Consider the following 13,070-nt stretch of genomic DNA (forward strand, 5'->3'; position numbering starts at 1 on the left):
TCTCCCTGATTGAGGAATCTAGGCTAAAAATAATCTATCCTCTGCACAGCTATTGTTAAGCTGCTGTACTGCAGGGAAAGATCAGGAACAGAAAATTCTTAAAATTGAGCATGTCTGCTCTTACTCTCTGAATACAGAAATCAGAGTAAATTCTTTTCTGCAGGCCAAACTCCAGTCAGCCTAGGAAAATATAAGATTCTACGGATCTAATACTACTTAGTGCCAACAGAACATTGCCTGAGTCACTTGCAGAGAACAGTCCCCAAGCCTACGTTCCCAAACACAAACAGGCCTACCCATTTATTTGGAAAGTTAATATTTAACAGTTCTGACCTCAGTTACTGGGGCAGCCTGTGTTTCCTCAGCACAGCACGGAGAAAAGCAACTTGCTTCTTTGGAAGACACAGTGGTGTGATGAGCCTTTCACGTTCACAAAATTCACCTGGTTCTGTTTGGCTGTGTTTCCATCCAGACCTTGAAAAACAAAGTCAGGAAGAGGATAAGCTTTAAGTGTCAAAAAGAACATATAGTCCATTCTCCAAGACATGCCCACTTACAAAGCCAGTACTGCTACTGAATTATTTTAGACCTGGGTAAAATCATTTTACCTCTCCATCATAATTTCCTTGTTAAATGAGACAATAGTATATACCATCATTTCCTGCAATATATTTTTCAAAGACTATTTGTTATCTATAGAATTTTGAACATGCAAGTGGCGAGAGTGAACTAAACATTATTATATCTTCAAGAGCAGAAAACTGAGCATATTTGACAGGTAATTTGAAGGGCATGTGGGCAGATATTTTGTAGCCCACTTATTCACTTTTATTAGTTATTTATTTTTCTTAAGGGTCTCAACAAAACTGCTTACATTTTTCTTGAACAAATTTGATATTTAAAAAGCCATTTATTTAATGACTTCATGGGAACCTTAAGCTATTAAAGCTCATACCTGAAAAATCCTTTTTTCACAACTTGTAAGCTTGATTCTTCACCTTCTCATTACATGAGTGGGTTCATTACTCACTGAAAACAGCAGAAGCCGTTTCGGTTACTTTAGATCAGACCTTTGCAACAATGTAAGACCTCAGTTAAAAAAACAAAATTCATCCTGACTTACATTAGCAAAAGTGAAGGAAGAGCTACAGACTACAATTGGACCTAAATTAAGAATGGAAATTTTGCCAAACACAAAAGGGAGCTTTAACTACACTCACAGCTATACCTATTATCATCATGTCTTACAGCTGCATTGTTCAATACACTGATGAATGCCAGGCACATCTATCTGTTTTTTTTTTTTTTTAAAGCCAACATAATTGATAACCTCACATATTCTATTACTCTCTTACTAATATTTAAATGAATATCCACTTTATTTAATTACAGCAGCACAGAGAACCCACAAATGAAAAAGGACACTTCTAGTCAAGGTATGATTATATGGGAGCAAAACCACTTGTTCACAAAATTGTCCAAATCTAATTACTGTCTCAGATATACTAAAAACAAAACCAACCCACAGTGTGAAGCCAACATTACCAATCTTGTACAACTAGTTTAAAAAAAAAAATTATGAGAAAGATTTATTCTTTACCATATCTCTCTTGTCTATGTAAAACATGTTAAATTCTGACAGATATTGCTAAAATGTATCCCTTCCTTCTGTAGTACTAAACATGTTTGAAAAGGAGTCTGAGACAGATCTTTAGCTATCTCCAGAGTGGGATTAAAAGTGAAAGGACATATGCCCTATTTTACCATCAGCTGTGAAATTTTGACCTTTTATTGTTTTCTCCCAACTATAATCTTCTCTTTATGTTGTTTTTTTTATTAAATATTTTCAGCCATGACTCTGAAGAACTTTTGCCGTCCCTAAAGAGCCTAGACTATAAACTTCAAATGCAACATATTATGAAGAGTAAATATTTGCAGTGAAATAAGCACTTAAAAGTTTGATAAACACAAATGAACTTATATGTGTACTCCCATCAAATTCAGTGGGACCACTTGATTAAGTAAGGACCACTACGACACAGAAACATTTAAGCGATGATGTCTTTAGATCATCTGTTATATGAGGTGCAGAACTTATCTAAGCGACATCTGAGGTGTCTTTCATAGCATGTAAAATAATAATCGATCAAACAGTCTAAAAGCAAAGAATACAAAATGAGTCCAACAGCAAAAAGTGAGAGCGTAAGCTTCTAAAAGTGAGTTCTGAAAGTACCAGAAAATTGCAGTCCTTTGAAGAGTTACAATTTGGTTTATTGTATTTCCTCTGTTCACTGAGCACTTCAGTGTTTTGGCACGATGGCAGGATGACATTAAGTCTGTAACTGAGTGATGATCCACACACAGTTACCCGCGCTAACAGGCCAGTCTCCACCAGAGGCTTTGACGCCATGAAGAGTCAGCAGTCAAGTCTAACAAAGGCCAAACTTCCTGTCTATCAGCCAAAACGTTCTGACTGAGCAAAAAGTATTACAAATATCCCTTACAGTGTGGCACCAACAGACAGCTAGGACAAGCCCAAAAGATGAATATGCTGCAAATAGTAAGCAAAAGCCAAGGGAAAACAGAAGATTTGTCATCTTTAGTAGCCTCCAATGGTATGATTTTTACGGAGGCTAAGTGAAAGACAAAGTTACTGCTATTCTGCTGAAACCAAAGGCAGAATGCGGGTATGCAAAGAGCTGAAGTTGGTAGATCAATCAGGCCTACAGCACAGGTATTCTTATTGTCACATGAAGCTGAACTAAGCAGTTGAGCTCTTTTACATTCAGAAATATAATTTTGTATTTCAGCTTCACAATAGACATTCCCTATGCTTCAAAACAAACTTCAGCAGATAAATCCCCTCTGGCAACATACTGAGATTACTAGTCTCTATACAGTGACTGATACTGCATAGCAAAATGAAGGTCTGTGGATATGTGGCCCTCAATTTATTTGGCTCAGCTGTGTTCAATTTGTCAACTATTCAAAGAAAAGACGACACTCCAGAACACGCATATACAAATAAGGCTACCCTTGAATGACTTCCTCATTTTGTCTGTTCATTCAAGAATGTATGGGGCACTCAATCCTCTCACCATTTTCAACAACGTTGATCGTCTTATCTAGTCTCAGAACTATGCAACTTTTTTTGCGTGTATGGTTCTAGAGACCTGTATTTATCAGAACAAATCCTGTCACGAGATACCATTTGTCTGTGATTATTTCACAGACAGAAGCCCATGTTGTAACGCAGTGGGAATTTACTAGCTGACACTTTTGAATAACATGGTGCCACAGTCTCAAGAGGTTCATAAAGTATTTGTGGAGCAAATCACCCCTCCAAAGAGCAAAGGGCAAAAGCATTACTAATGCACACTTGAGACTCCTGTTCTAATGCTGTGGTTTAAAGTGCTGAGGGCGTTTCTGCACTTAAGAGATTACTTTTGCTCTCTTCACCCCAGACACCCCCAAGGTAAACTCTCTCTGCCACTGGCTGATTTGTTATATATTAAAGGAGCTGGTAGCAAAGGGTATGGGGATGAACACAGCATTTGTCCTGAAAAGCAAGCAAATCCCCTAATACCCAAGAAAGCTATAAAATGAGTGTTTCAAAGACACTCCCCACTCAAACTCAGTGACTCATGCTCATTTGCTTTAGCACAGCTTTGCTGGCAGAGGCATTAAAGCAACTGGGCTTATTTTCAATGTACGTCACACTCAGGCAGTTGCTGATCAGAGAGATATCACTAGTGCCAAAAGCGGTTGGGTGGCAGAGCACATGCAATTGTGCTCCAGGGTAAAGGAGGAGGGAAGCTGTTCTAGTGGAAACAACCTGCTGCTTTTCAGATGAAGACTGTAGGAGAGATGCAAAATTGAAAGCGTCAGATGTGGACACCCACTCTCCCCATCTCCTCTACTAATGACAGAGACGAGGCCTTGCTTACTAGAGTTATCCTTTGTTAAAAAAGACTGACAATGTGTAAATAAGTTGGGGGAGGGGGAATTGTTGCCACACTCCAATGGACTTGGACTGAAATAAAGAATGTCTTTTCTTATGACTAACAGGAGTATTCCTCATTGTGTTGAAATAAAAAGCATAGAGAAATTAAAGCTCCAAGGTGCAGGCTAACTGCTGAAGTAATATTTGTAATATGCAGTAACACACTGCAGTATTTTTGAAGGAAGTAAAGGAAAAGAGGAGATACGCATTCCCTTCCTCCGCAATGTCTTTTTCTGGCTAGGTTTACACAGGATAGTGAAGCAGATGGCTCTAATCCAGTATGGCAATTCCTATTTCTCATGCAGCACAGCCTCTTTTTCTCTTTTATTACAGGGGATATACAAATACATTCCACTGTTATGCAGCCTTTACAGTGCGACAAAGGCTCTTCGCTGCTTTTACAAAGTACGGTTTGTGTGTAGTAAATGATACCCCTCTGTGGGAGGAAAGCGTTCCATTCCTTTCTCCCCAGATCAGAGCGTGGGTGGACTGCTGAGAGAACACACGTCGGCGTTTTTCTTGCATGTTTCCCATTTACCAGAAGGGAACCCATTTACGAAGGGAAAAATCTTGCCTTCGCAGTTAGAGCAGGTGGAGTCTCAGTGCCTATCCCTAAACCCGTAGGAGAAGAAACACGGGGCAAGGGAGGAAGACACTGTTCTCCCCTCAGGAGAGAAGGGACAGGACAGAAACCTCACTTGCCTGCAGGGCAGATCTCCCCTTTCCTCGCCAGCGGGAGCTGCACAAGCGTTTGTGGCTCTGCGGCGGGAAAGGAGGGGCCATTTCTTCCTCCCCGTCTGGGGGAACGGCTCGCCCCCACGCCCGCCACACGCACGGCGCGCAGGTGGCCGAGGCGCGCGCAGGTGGCCGAGGCGCGCGCAGGTGGCCGAGGCGCGCGCAGGTGGCCGAGGCGCGCGCAGGTGGCCGAGGCGCGCGCAGGTGGCCGAGGCGCGCGCAGGTGGCCGAGGCGCGCGCAGGTGGCCGAGGCGCGCGCAGGCCTGACCCCAGGCTCTGGCCCGACACACGGGCTCTTCCCTCTTTTCCTGCTCCTCCGCCCACAGTTTCTCAGCCGAGAGAGGCTGTAGGGAGGGGGGCGCGGCGCTGAGGCCGGCCACGGGCACGCGTGTCTCGGCAGCCCGGCTGACGGTGGGTGCGGCGGCTGCACGCGGGCCCCGGCAGAGGCGGGCGGCCCGCGCGAGGAGCGCCCATCCCGTGTCAGAGGGCGCTCCGCCCCCGTCCCGCTATTAATAGCGCGGTGGCGCTGCGGGCGAGGCGCGCGCGGGGCACCCGAGGACAGCCGCGGCGCCCGCTTAAAAGGGCAACGGCGCCCTCGGCTCCCCGGGCCTCCTCTTCGCGTCTGCCCCCCGCCCGCCAGTGCCCGCCGGCTGCGGCGCGCTCCGCCGCCGGAGCCCGCTTCCAGCGTCATCCGAGGCGCACACCGACTGCGGCCCCTCTCGTTGCGGTGGTGGGCCCCACTGCGCTCTCCTCAGGCCAGGGAGGCCGCCTCGCCGCTGCGAGCTCCGGCTTTTTTGGGGCCTCCCTGGCTCTGCTGCGGGCTGGGGTTTTCTCCTACCCGTCCTCCCCTCCCTGCCGAAAGCCTGGGCCGTCTCTGCTGGACTCCTCATTGCTCCTCTTCGGGTCCTCGTGTTTTAGTTGCTTTAACATTAAATGTATTCCAGGTAATCTGTGGAGATTGAGCCTAATCAGCAAGGATATACTGGAAGTGGGTATCAAAAGCACCCATGTTTCACGTACTCCCTCATTTCTAACAGAGAGAAATGTAAAAAGGAATGAAGACCAAGAAGCAAAAGTTTCTGTGGCTTGATCTGTTCTATACCAGTACTTCTGCAAAAATTTGCCTACATGAGGCCTGACTGATAGAATACCACTTGCCGTGAGGTACGTGCATCAGCAGTGGAAATTTCCACTTGACTGGCTGTTGGTTTTGTGAGGAGGAAAGTGGCTGAAGGGGAGAGCTTGCCCCTCTCTCATGGGATCCTCACTATAATTTACAAGGTTGGGATAACCCAAACAAACAAAGACCTTCAAAGCCTTAAGTAAGTGTTTAAGCCTCTTAGTTTCTGCTAAAACCAGGAGGACATTACCCTGTATCTTTTGAATGCAAAACACATGCTTCAACTAAGGTAAAACCTTACCAGACCCAAGGGCTTCGATCTTACTGGCCGCTATCTGCATAACAGCAAGGATCCAGTACACCTTTAATGCACATCTTTGAATTTGCAGTTCAGCATGAATTTCACCAGAGGGTCACTAAAAGGAGGAATCCATGTTTTGTGAAACGGACTACAGCATTATGCTTAGCTATGCACCTAGCTTACCAGAAGCCTACAGTAATTGCTGATTTCCACCTCTCCCTCACCCTGAGCAAGCCACAAAAACTTGGTACACTATATTCAATCTTCAGGGCTTAAGCAGAAATTATTGGCTTTGCCCTCAGCGTAACTGAATTAAGCCAACCTTGAACTTTGCTAGATGACTAGATTTTATAATGCAGTCAGCAACTTTCATGTTCCGGTAAGTCCTCACTTAGTGGCCTGGACACAGCATTTTGACACGAGCTGCTGACTACTACCCTTCTTCCTACTTATTCTAGCCCGATCATCTGTAGAAGCCAAAATGAGAACAGAATGAACTGAATGTGCCCACTAGCTGGATATTTTGCTCTTGCATCAGGAATGCTTAGCTATCTTATATCTAGCAGGATTATTGTTAATTTTTGGAGAAATTAACTTAATCACAACAGCAATAAAACCTCCTGCCCTCTCACATCAAATACCCTAATTTGTCTGTATTAATTATGCTACCTTTTGCTCCATTTTCTTGCTGCTAGCACCACCATGCTTCTCACAGACTGAAATCTAAACATGCCTTTTTTGACTCAGCTGAAGGGAGTAGACTCAATTCTGTATGAAGAGCTGTTTTTCTATATCTGCACCTCTTTGGCCACCCAGAGGTATATATCCTCACTTTTTATGGGTTTGGGATTATTTCATATATTGAAATTTATTATGCGGGAAGAAAAGAAACATTCACGTATACGTTTAAATCATGCTAGCCTTTGTGTTTCTGTGTTTTAATATATGATCTCACCATGCACTTTAAGTATATATACAGATACACAAGTCTACAACTGCTACTATAATTATTGCTATCTCCACACACTTTTAAGTGTTTAGCTGACTAGCTATACTGCATGGTGGCACAATCACATGATATTTACCAATACCATGAATTTTTGGTTTTATTTTCTTTTTTTACCATAGTTGGACTAAAAGTCATTGTTCTGGCAGATTCCTCACTGGATATTGCCTTTCACAGCAACTAATATATTGTAACCTGTTTCCACCATGTCTGTGGATGCTGTCTTCCCTGTCTTAGTGGACTTTACATACCAAATCCCCCTTTCTACAGATCAAACTCTTTACTCAACAAGAGTTAAAGCACACTTTGGAGTTACAGAAGCAAACGTGATGTTCCACCCCCTATCTCCCCCCCGGCCACTTCCCAGAATATCCTGATGGCAGACAATACATTGTGGTAAGCCTATTTACTGCATGTGATTTTCTGACGAGTTATGGAACATCTAGTCGAACAGGCCTGGAACCAATACCCTTGATTTTCCCATTTCCTACGCCATATAGCCATATACACCTGAACTGGAACGGTCTATTTCCAGTTCTTGAATTAACGTGTACCTTTGCACTGACATGAAGTGAAACCCCAAGGGGCCAGGACAGTGGAAATACAGGAGATAGTCTATATAGGCCTCTACAAACAAAAAGAGAATTAGTGGGTCTGTCCGGAGCCATACACATGTAATTTGAGAGTATCCAAAACTGTTGTTTTTCTTGTAAAAAGCAGCTTGTTCTGGCCAACATTCTTTAAGAGGTCTTCGCCAAGTTATGAACAATGCTTCATCAAAACATAGTATTGTGCAAAGCATGTAAACATATGCCATAAAGGTTATGCTGTTGTTCTTTCCAGCCACAGATCACCCTTGTTTTCATAAAGATGTTTCAAGAGGAACATCTAATTCAATTAATAGGATTCTTTCGTTTTTGAAATTATGTACATACTTTTCAGATGCATCACCAAATTTTAATCTCCAGCATGCACACTGAAAATAATGCTCCAAAGTTCACAGTGTGAAAAGTTACATGCAGATGAATTACGTATTCATGGTGAACACAACAGTGAATAGACAGACTACTGAGACAGGAAGTCTAAAGCAAGTCAAAAACCAAAAGAAGTTACTTAGCCCAAACAAATTCAGAGATAAACTGACCTCCCTACTTTGGGATAACATGATATTTTGATTAGTAAACTTATTTGGTCATGTATGTATGAACGCGTAACAGTAACAGGAAAAGAGAGGAAGAGTCCTTAAAAGGGAAGGAAAACAAAAGAGGAAAGGGCTAAATTCTGTAGATCATGAGATGGAGTGGGAGGAGGATTGGGACAGTACTGAGACAGGTGATACCAGGGCCTGTCCTTTTACATGACTGCTGATCACCATTTGCCACCACACACCGCTAGACTTCTCAGATGTCTGGGTCTGATGTGACCTGTTTGGATTACAGTGCTACCTGGGCCATTACAAGGCTGTATAAAAGGAAGCTGGGTCAGTCTTTATGCTGAACAGTGGAGAGGATTCATTCTTCACATGGAGGTTTATACATACTTCACTCATTGTTGTTCCATTCAGAAATAGATGGTTGTGCCTGGTAGCACCACGTTCATCATTCTAGCCAAGCCTCAGGAAGGCAGAGGTACTGAATGCATCTCTGGATGTGGTCCAGACCAGACCTCAGCTGTGGTCTCGGATATTCTGGGAGGTAACATACACGCATTTTGCTTTAGGATCCAGACAATTCTGGCAAACCCATGCACTTTTGGAAACAGCTGCTCCTCCTGTCAACAACAGCAGTTAGCCTATACAGAGCAAGGGGTGCACCTGGGCCCATACCACCCTCTGGGTAACTAAGCCTTAAATGCCCTCCTCCCTGGCCTATACAGATGGCATTCTTGGCTAGATTGTTAAAGAAAGAAGTCTTGGGGACTCCTATGGGAAACTATATATGCAGACCACGTGAACCATGGAGCATGCATTTATTCACCTGATTACCTGTACAACCCTGCAATCCATCTGTCATAGTGCCAAGTTATTCCAAGGAGCATCTACTCACTGACTATGACTAAACAATGAAAAATGATGGCACTGAAAAGACAAAAGCCAGAACATATGCTTAACAAAAATGAGCAGTCTTCCTTCTTTTTACCTTGACATCAATGCAAATGTTGGAGAGACAGAGGGGGAGCTTTACAGCACCAAACCTCCCTCACTATACCTTTGCAAGACAGAAAGCATTGCACTTTTATGATCTTCCATCACCTTTCCTCTAGCTCATCTATAGCTGCTATTACTGGTGGCATTCTGATTCTATATGATACATACATCCAAATCTCTGTGACTTTCACGTATTTGAGGAAGGCAGGATTGTACTCTCTGGAACTTGCCAAGTCTCACACCATTTTGTTCTTGTAAGCCTTGGGACGCACAAGAGACATGCATTACTCTTCTTCATTACAAAAGTCATTTTCACTTCTTAAGTTCATGGATTTGCATATGGAGAAAGTCAATATACCATGCTTTCCCTATCCATGGTGGGTCCCTTCCAAGACCAGCACCATCAACAGGTGTCTAAGGTAACAGTCTGCAATCTATTTAACAGTGTGACATTTTCCAAAACATGCCAAAAGCAAATCTCACAAGTTGACAAGTGAGATACAAAACCATAGCTTAAGTGCTAAAGAAGGAATTTTAGTTCAGTCACGATAACCGAAAATCAAAATTTATCTTTGTGTGGCTGTTCTGACAATTTCAGTAAAACATATAGTAACATACTTAGCAATTAATTGCACACAGCAGGGGGTTAAATAAGAGCAGTCAAAAAAGAAAAAAAAGGCTATTATCCAGTATGATTTATGGTGGGGCTTTGAGTCTTCCTCAATACACAACTTCCACAGATTTGAGTGAGAGTATAAAAAGGAGCACACAAGTTATGCTATGAGGAAAACATACAAGTATATTCTCAAAGATGAAGCAGGCTGAACACAGCAAGTTCCATGCCTGTAAGAGGGAGGTAACATGGGCAAAAATGTAGCTAACAGCAAGACAGTATTCTTCAAGATGAAGTCCACAAAATGACAGAATAGGAGAGTGGGTGTTATGATTGGCAAGAAGCATTCAGCATTTCTGCAAGAATCTTTTTGAACAAAGAGACAATGACAAAGGTAATAGGAACAGTGGAAGAAAACTTTGAATGGGAGGTCAATAGAAAAAAAAGAAAAAAAAAAGAGAACTAAAAAAGCCAAGGCAGTTTAGAGAGAAAAAAGACAAGAGATGTGTGTCTCTGTGTGTGTGTATATATATATATAAAAATAAATAAAATGAGCTACGTGAGCTGTTTGGAGCCTGTCAAATTGATGGCTGACATTGAACTAAAATCTAGCAAGAGAATGTAATTCCTTATAGTATTAAAGAATGTGCACAACATTCTTTGTTCTCCAGGTTTTTGATATCTTTAAATACTGTACTGCAGTAACACCAAACTCAAATGTCTCTCTGCCTAACAAAGATCAGTACTCAATATGGCATGGCATTATGTGGCAGCATGCTTAGAAATGGTGATGTTACCATGCTGTTGTAGGTGAGGCTGCGGAAGTAGGGATGAAAAACCCAACATTTACCAGAATGCTCTTTAGTTTTAGATTTTGCAATTTTGGGAATGCTAAACATTGGATATACAGACAACCTCAGGTCCAGCTGGAAGCCATGAAAGTTTTGTACTTGATTTAGAAGCCTCCAACTGGGCACCCAAAATAAAAAGTCCAAAATGAATGGAAAGTTTTGAAAGAGCTGAGATTAATGACTTGCCAAAGGCCACACAGGAGATTTGGCATCTACTGGCTTTACTACCACCTTCCTCAGAAAAGCACATATGGCAGGTATAATATTCAGTGGGACTTTATTGTTTCAATGTAGCATTTCCTAAATTCAAGTAGTATAATGGACAAGATATGTCTATAAGCAAACAGATGAATGGAAATACTATTTTAAACTTGCATGCTTTTAAAAACGTTTCTTAAGAAGGAAATAGTTTTCACCATTCTGAAAACATTATCCATGAGGTGCCATAAGGACATGCTGCTGAATGCAAGAGTTTCACAGCTTTTAACTTCTGCAATTTTGGACCAAAGCAGTCTGTTAGTCTTCCAATATTAAGGTCATTTACAATGGAAATTGAACATCCAAAACCGAAATTGCAATTTCATTACTGCTCTGACAATACTGTCGCAGCTTTCACCCCATGCAGGAGGGTTGGCCACTTCTTCCTGAACTACACCAAAGCAGCAAGCAAGCGATACTGCAGACAGGCTGCTGATAGAGCCTGCAGTGAGGACATGCACAATCAAACCTCCAGCAACTGCCACCTGGAATCGGAACACTTATCCTCATGGAAATATCTGGGCAGAACAACTTACAAACAAACCTCTCACTGTATTAACACACTGCCTGGCTAAATAGGTATAGGCTAGAAAGAAATCACTGTTTGCAACACAGGAAGCCACACAACAACATAATTCACACTTGTGCCCCAAAACTTAATCCCAAAGAAAAGTAAAATGTCACTTGGATGTATTGAAAACACTTGGAAGACATTTTTGCCATGAATGCTAATTCCCAGCTCCCACACATGAGATTTGTCATTAGGATTCTGCACAGCAGAGGTTAAGCCACTGGAGAGCTATCTAGTTGCTAAATTTAAAATAGAATTGGATTGTTTTACTTGCAACTTTTTGTTTCCAGTCTTGTACCTCAAAAGTCTGACTTAAGTCTTATTAAATACCTCTCCAGCCTTGTCTGGGATTTGGGACAAAGTGAATCAAGGTGAAATACAAAGTAACATGACAAGTTCAAGCAGTTTAGTTCGTAGGAATCCCTGGGGGATCTGTAGCATAAAACATATTTAAGAGATCCAAGGCCTGAAAATTGTTTACTTTTGCACTACACAGGGACATTGTACAGACTGATACTACTGAGGGAAAAGAATTCCCATAACAAGCCCAGACCAGTACCTGTCCTGTGAGGAAAACGCTTCAGAGTTGTGGGCAAACCCTGAATCATAGGGATTAACTCAAGTTATGTATTTTGCCTAGGCATTAGCACTGGTAGAGAGATCAGACAAACACAATATGACACCATTACTGAATACTTCTTAATCAGTTCATATTACAGCTGCTGACAAACAAATGCATAATACCTAGATGTGATCCTAATTAGGGTTTCTGCATGTCCTGTGCCATGAAACCTTTGGAGGAGTATGTAGATTAATCAATGTATTTTTTTTGTAATATGCCGCTTCGTTCCCACAAACTCCATATCCCACAGGGGTTAAACGGTACAGTAACATAGTTAAAATAGGCGCAGGAAAGAGCATGAGACTTAAAAATAGATGAGGAATCCAGAAGGCAAAGATACAGGAAGAGGTCTCTGAGACAGGCTGCAACAAGCCCATGGAGGGCTTTGAAAAAAACAAAACTTGAAATCCTTTGCCTCATTTAAGTCAGTGGGGGTTTTGCCAGTGCCCTTTTACTATGGCAGTACTTCATCCAGAGAGATCAAACTTGGATTTGATCATCAAGTGAATGAAAAGCCAGTGTAGTGGGTGACAGTCATAAACATTTCACTGTTTATGTCGACTGTAGAGTGTAGTGACCCTTGAAAGACACAGATTGGCTTCAAGTCTGTACACAAGCAAGTCTGATAGTTTTTAAATGAAAGTATCAGAACAAGATATGCTCTGTTCTGCAGGGATATGAACCTCCCCCCGTGTGTTTTTAAGGAAAAGCAAGGCTGGAGGAAGCCTCACTGGGTCTGAAACTATGAAAGTTATTCATCTACAAATCTTTAGTCTTAATGCAACACTGCAGCAGATTGCTTAAGGGCTAAGGTAGTACAATGCATGCTTAGACACAAAGAACA

At 42.2% G+C, this 13,070-nt stretch overlaps 1 protein-coding gene across 4 annotated transcripts in view; it reads right to left on the reverse strand.

Annotated features, from left to right (window-relative positions):
• Window positions 1–13,070, reverse strand: part of TRPM1 (transient receptor potential cation channel subfamily M member 1) — a 155,786-nt gene that overhangs the window by 121,374 nt on the left and 21,342 nt on the right. For all 4 annotated transcript variants that reach the window (XM_075160238.1, XM_075160239.1, XM_075160237.1 and 1 more), the window contains exon 2: window positions 334–474. The gene's annotated coding sequence lies outside the window, so the exon portion shown is untranslated. The remainder of the gene's footprint in view (window positions 1–333; window positions 475–13,070) is intronic.

The sequence above is a fragment of the Calonectris borealis genome, chromosome 11, assembly GCF_964195595.1.
Source record: "Calonectris borealis chromosome 11, bCalBor7.hap1.2, whole genome shotgun sequence".
Taxonomy (NCBI): Eukaryota; Metazoa; Chordata; class Aves; order Procellariiformes; family Procellariidae; genus Calonectris; species Calonectris borealis.